At 44.5% G+C, this 6,223-nt stretch overlaps 1 protein-coding gene across 2 annotated transcripts in view; it reads left to right on the top strand.

Annotated features, from left to right (window-relative positions):
• Positions 1-229: 229 nt before the first annotated feature.
• SESTD1 (SEC14 and spectrin domain containing 1) overlaps positions 230-6,223 on the top strand; it is a 152,730-nt gene continuing 146,736 nt past the window's right edge. The window contains exon 1 of one of the 2 annotated variants that reach the window (XM_042949275.1): positions 230-481. The gene's annotated coding sequence lies outside the window, so the exon portion shown is untranslated. Of the gene's footprint in view, positions 482-677; positions 833-6,223 lie in introns of those variants that run through there. The other variant, XM_042949278.1, reaches the window with a different exon arrangement.

Genomic DNA, 6,223 nt, shown 5'->3' with positions numbered 1-6,223 from the left:
AGACTCTAGCCCCAGTGCTCCTATCGTTACCCACACCGCTGCGGACTTGGCAGCGCGGAGCCCCGCGCGCGGCCAGCTTCTCGGGGTCAGCCGGGGTGCGTCGGAGGCCCCTTCCTCGCCCCACCCCCACTGCAGCCCCGGTGGGACTGCCCGCCCCGCCCCCTTCCGCGCCGGGCGGGGTCGCTGCGCCGCCGCTAATCGCGCGCGCGCGGGGTCGCGCGGACGCGGGTCGGGCCGCGGGTGCGGGGAGGTCGCCAGGCCGCCCGCGCCGCCGCCCCCTGCCTGACGCACGGAGGGGCCGGGACACGATTTGCCGCGAGTGGCTGGAGTCGCCGCCGCCGCCGTCCAGGCCCGCTCCGCCCCCGGCCCGCCTTTCTCCCGCCTCGTCCTCCGCCTCCGCCCGCGCCTAGCTCGCGTCCCCGCGTCCTCCCCACCAACCCCGGAGCTGCCGGCCGCCCGCGCGAGCGCCAGCGCCAGCCAGGTGAGTGTGGCCGCCGCGCGGCCCGGGCGGCCCTGGCGGGAGGAGCGCGCAGGCCCCGCGGCCGGGCGGCGAGCGCGGGCGGGTGGAGGAGGCGGGGGTGGCGGGCCCGGCTTTCTTCCTGGGCGCGGGCCGCGGGGCGGTGGAGCCGCTCGGCTGAGGGAGGGGCTCCCGCGCCCCGCCGCCGCCACCGCAGACAAAGCGCCCGAGGTGGGAGCCCCGCGGGCGGCCTCTGCCTCCGCGCCGCCTGCCGGGTGCGGCCTCGTTCAGCACTGCCCGGCCGCTCTCGTCTCCCCACCCTCCCCGAGCACCCTTGTTCATTTCTGGGTGAAAGGGACACGCATCATGCAACAGGTTTGGGCGTTAATCCTCATTTTCCGGCGGGTCTTGTCCTCCCGGCGTGCGGGCACCACATGCGGAGGCGCCGGGCCCCGGGGCGAGCCCGGCGGCCGGCTCCGGCAGCCGGCTTCTTTGTGTGGCCAGTGACCAGCCTTGCCCGGTGGGTGGGGGACGCCCGCCCGAGGCCCCCGGGCAGTGGCGAGGCTCCTGGATGCCTGTGTTGCGGCGTGGGGCTTGGCTTTCCCTGGGCCTGCAGGCTGTTAACATCCCTTCAGCCTTTGGAGGAGTCACAAAGAGAAGGAAGAGAGGGTTGGCAAGGATCTCTGGTTATGTATTTATTTTTCATACGTTAGGTAGACTGATAGTAGAAAGGAGCCGCAGTCTGGCCGGCTCGTGAAGTTGCGGGTGGGATTTCGACCTGGGATGCACGGTTTGGACTTGCTGCTGCTCTGACAGCAAGTGGTTTTCTTGGTGCTTTGACGTCTTTCTCTCCTACACAGACATTATCCCAGAAGTTGGAAGTGGTCTTTGAGGGAGTAACTGTATAGCAGCTGTTTGACAGGTCACCTCTTGGTGCACATTTTGTCCGTGCCAAATATACCCACAACACATCCTGGCATAGGTTGACAAACTCTCAAATTAAAATTGCCACTCAAAATCCGCCTGTTTTGGAAAATATTAATCCACATGGTTTTCTTTGGCTTAATCTGGGATTATTTTCGTATGTGTGAAGAACTTTTTTCTAACCCCCCCCCCCCCCAGGAGGAATACTTAATAAAAAACAATTTATCTTTGTTCATATACCTTGGTCATGCTGTTACCTAGCTGGTTTTGTTGGTATGCTATTTTAGTATAACAATACTAAATGGAAGGAAAATATCTTACTTGTGCTTTGAGCAATAAAATGCCTCTTTGTTCTAGAACCAGGAAGTTTTTATACATAATACTTTTTGTGGACAAAAGTTGGTGACTGTCTTTGCCCCATGACCCAATACATGAAAAAATTCCCAATGACTTAGACAGCATTACACAACTCTATAGATTGTCTATCCCAAACCCCAGGAAATCATTTTGCTGTGTATTTATTCAAGCAACATAGACTTAATTTAACCTTAAACATTGGGCCTAACTCTATAAACTCCTTCAACGTTAGGAATGAATTGATTGCATTTGAAGAGTTTGCTAAGCATTTTAATCCCTGAGAAGAGTAATGGGAAGGAGTAATTGATGGAGATTAGGAACCCCTGATGGATTTAGCAGAGTGGCAGGAGAACAGAACATGAAAGGTGGTAGACATTGCAAAGTTCCATCTACTTCGGTTTTAGTTGATAGGCAGGGGCATATCTGAAAACTAAATGTCCACTTACTATAAAAAAGCAGAAAAACGTGTTACATTCTGACCTATTTGGTTTTTTTTCAGTGTACTCTGGAAAGACTCCTTGAAGCTCTTTCTACTCCCTACAAACAAACTTGCTATTAATAAGGACTTTTCTTTTGAAGAAATAAAATTATACCAAATTAATGTGATCTGTGGAAAGTTTCTCTGGAATGATTAGTAGTTTTACTTTACTAAAAATACCATTCATCTGTATCACATCTGACTTCAGAGAGCTTTTCATAGCTGTTACAAGCTACAGGAACAACCTCTTGGAAAAAGTAGAATATTGACTGATGATGAGGAGCAGAAACTTAAATTTTTATAATAGTTTTTTTAATTGAGATATAAATCTTATACCAACAAAATTCACTCTTATAATGTGTACAATTCAGTGGCTTTAGTATATTCACAAGGTAGTGCAGACATCACCAATTCAAGAATATTTTCATCATGCTGAAAAGAAACCCCCTTACCCCATAACTGTCACTCTCATTCCTCATTAGCTGTCACTCTCATTCCTCTTCTCCTGCACTTGGCAAATATTGATCTACTTTCTGTCCCGAGATTTGCCTATTCTGGATGTTTGATAGAAAATGAATCATACAAATATGTGGCCATTTGTGTCTTTTACTTAGCATAATATTTTTAGGGTTCATCCATATTGTGCATTTTGCCTACTTCATTTTTATGGCTGAATAATGTTTCCTCTATGGGTATGACACATTTTGATCATCCTCTCATCAGTTGATGGACATTTGGGTTGTTTCTACTTTTTGGCTGTTATGAGAATTGTTGCTATGAACACTCATTTACAAGTTTTTGTGTGGACATGTGTTTTCAGTTCTCTCGGGTGTATACTGAGATGTGGTACAGCTGGGTCTTACGATACCAAACTTCTGTTGTCCAATGGCTGCACCATTTTACATTTTCACTAGCAAAATATGAGGGTTCCATTTTCTCCAGGACTTGTTAATGTTGCCTTTTTGATGACAGCCATGCTAGTGGGTCTGAAGTGGTATCTCATTGTGGTTTTCATTTGCATTTCCTTAATGGCTAATGATGTTGAGTATCTTTTCATGTTCTTATTGGCCTTTTGTTTATTTAGACAAAATGTCTATAATGGTTTCTAAGTTTGTTTTCACATGTATTTTCTCATTTAGTCTTTGAAATGATTCTGTAAGATAAGTTTATCCATGTTTTACTGCTAGGAAGCTAAGGTGCAAAAAGGTTAAATAAATTGCTTGTTTTTTAACCTTAGAGTTAGTAGGAGGGTTTGAATGTACACTCAGATCTTCCTCCATTCTTTCCACTCCAAGAGGCATACAGAAGTTAAATTGTGTTTGCAAATTTGCTCGGCTAATCATTGACACAGTGGGGAAAAATAAATAAAAAATCAAACCAAACAACAAAAAGCAGGTGTTGTGGCCATAGTGCCTCATATTCACCAGATTTTGTTATTCTTTTAAAAAAATTTTTTTTTTTTAACATTTATTTATTTTTGAGAGGCAGAGAGAGGCAGAGCATGAACAGGGGGGAGAGAGAGACACACAGAATCCGAAGCAGGCTCCAGGCTCTGAGCTGTTTGTTAACACAGAGCCTGATGCAGGGCTCGAACCCACAAACCGTGAGACCATGACCTGAGCCGAAGTTGGATGCTCAACCAGCTGAGCCACCCAGGAGCCCCTAGATTTTGTTATTCTTTTAAAAATAAAGCCTTTGTTTTCTTCTGTCCTAATAAGGTAGATATGATTTCCATATTTCCTATACAGAAGCAACCAGAAAGAGTAAACCTAGTAACAGCTTCTTGGTGGCATAGCTAATCCTAGAACCCACTCTTCACTGAGACGTTGTGTTTTATATTACCCTACAGCTTCCTTGTTCTGTTCTCCCACTGATATGTTCCCTTTATCTTAAAATAATTGAATAATTTTCCATCTTTCATAAATGTTAAAAATTTTCTGGGTTAAACTGAAATTAACTTATTTTTGAGCAGGGCAGTTTGCCAGTTTCATCTTGAAGTGCAGGATTACTGAGGTACATATTTCAGTTTTTATGTGGCACTCTGTATCAGACATAGGTATGCAAGATTAACAGCTCCTTAAGTGTAGGGAGAAGCCATATGTTATTTATTCATTTTTGCATATCCATTGTCCAACATAGTGTCCAGCACTATGAATACAAATGAATTTTTTTTTTTTATTTTATTTTTTTTTTTTCATTTTTTATTTTACTTTTGGGACAGAGAGAGACAGAGCATGAACGGGGGAGGGGCAGAGAGAGAGGGAGACACAGAATCGGAAACAGGCTCCAGGCTCCGAGCCATCAGCCCAGAGCCTGACGCGGGGCTCGAACTCACAGACCGCGAGATCGTGACCTGGCTGAAGTCGGACGCTTAACCGACTGCGCCACCCAGGCGCCCCTACAAATGAATTTTTTTAATCCCCCCCCCCCCAAAAAAAAACTCAATAAAAATGATCTGGTGCTGTTTTTTAGAATAAAGGCAGTAAAAATTCCAGAAAAAAAAATATTTCTTACCCCTGACACATGACCTAAAAAAATAATAAATGGTAAAAATTGGAACTTGACTTAAAATTCAGCATGTATCTTATGGAAGGAAGTAACTGTTCCATCCTGGGTTTAAAAAAAAAAAAAAAAAAAAGGCCCTAGGGGTGCCTGGCTCACTCCATAGGTAGAGCATGTGACTCTTGATCTCAGGGTCCTGAGTTCAAGCCCCATGGGTGGGGGGTGGAGTTTACTTAAAAAAAACAATAGGGTGTAAATACCTGGTGGCTGGCACAAGTGCTTATAAGCTCAGTGCCCATTCATAGGAGCTGCAACCCCCCTCCATGTTAAATAAATGAACGCCCAATGAGTAAATAGAAGAATTCGTTTTCATTGTAACAAGTAGAGAAGATACAGCAAATGAGTGTTTAGGCTGTGCTTTTCATTTATATATTTTAATGGAAGACTTGATGCATGTTCATTATAAAAATTCAGGTAGTATGTAGGTATATTCAGTAAAAGCTGAAAACCTCCCTTTACTTCTTGTCCCCGTCCTTTCCTTCACCCCCAAGATCATTCCTGTCCCAGGTAACCATTGTTAACAGTTTAGGGTTTATATTTCCACCTGTATCTTTGATTGATGTGTACGTGTGTATATCCAACCTACATATATCCAACCATACATACATACATTCACATTGGTTTTCCCTTTACAGATGGGATTGTACTACACGTTTCCTTAGTTTTTATAGTTACATACATTAAGATTTTTGCATTTATAGTCACAAAGGATAAATATAATATTTATGTTTTCTTTTTGGTTTGCTATCGTTGCCTGGTTTTGGTGTCAGAGTTAAGCCGCCTTCTAAGAATGAAGTGAAAAACTCTCCTTTTTTCCCCTGTGCTCTGGAATAGTTTAAAAATGTCTGCCCTTAAGCATTTATTAGAAATTCCCTGATAACCTTGGGGGAGGGAAGAGATCTGAGACAACCTTTTAACTTCTTCCTGTTTTTCTTGTTCTGTTGAGTTTTGGCCAGTATTTTCTATTACATTTTTGGGGAAAGAATCCTTCCATATACACACTTCCCTTCCCTTAGCTCTGATGAGTAAGTTGAGAAAAGCAAATGGTTAGCTGAAGCAGTGGATGCAGGAGTATATGTGCTTTTCTCTTAGAGAGGTCCAGGGTAAGGCCCTATGCTTACTAGTTGTATAACCATAGAGAAGACTTTCTCTCTTCAAACTTCTGTTTTCTTATCTGTAAAATGGTAATAATCCCTACCTCATAGGAGTCTTGAAAGTATTAAAATGAGATGTGAGCTAGCGTATGAAAAAATCTCAGTAGTTGTATCTAATAAAAATTGACAAATCTATACTATTAAACTGTAACGTTATACAAATGTAAATTTGTCACTGTAGTTACCATAAGTTGTTTTACTTTATCAAGAACAAGTTTAAGGAGAGGGAATGGTGGAGCTATGGATGGTTTCCACTAATAAATTAGAAGGCTCTATAAAAATTTCCAGGTT

The sequence above is a fragment of the Panthera leo genome, chromosome C1 (assembly GCF_018350215.1).
Source record: "Panthera leo isolate Ple1 chromosome C1, P.leo_Ple1_pat1.1, whole genome shotgun sequence".
In the NCBI taxonomy this organism is placed as follows: Eukaryota; Metazoa; Chordata; class Mammalia; order Carnivora; family Felidae; genus Panthera; species Panthera leo.
This window is presented reverse-complemented; position numbering and strand designations above follow the sequence as displayed.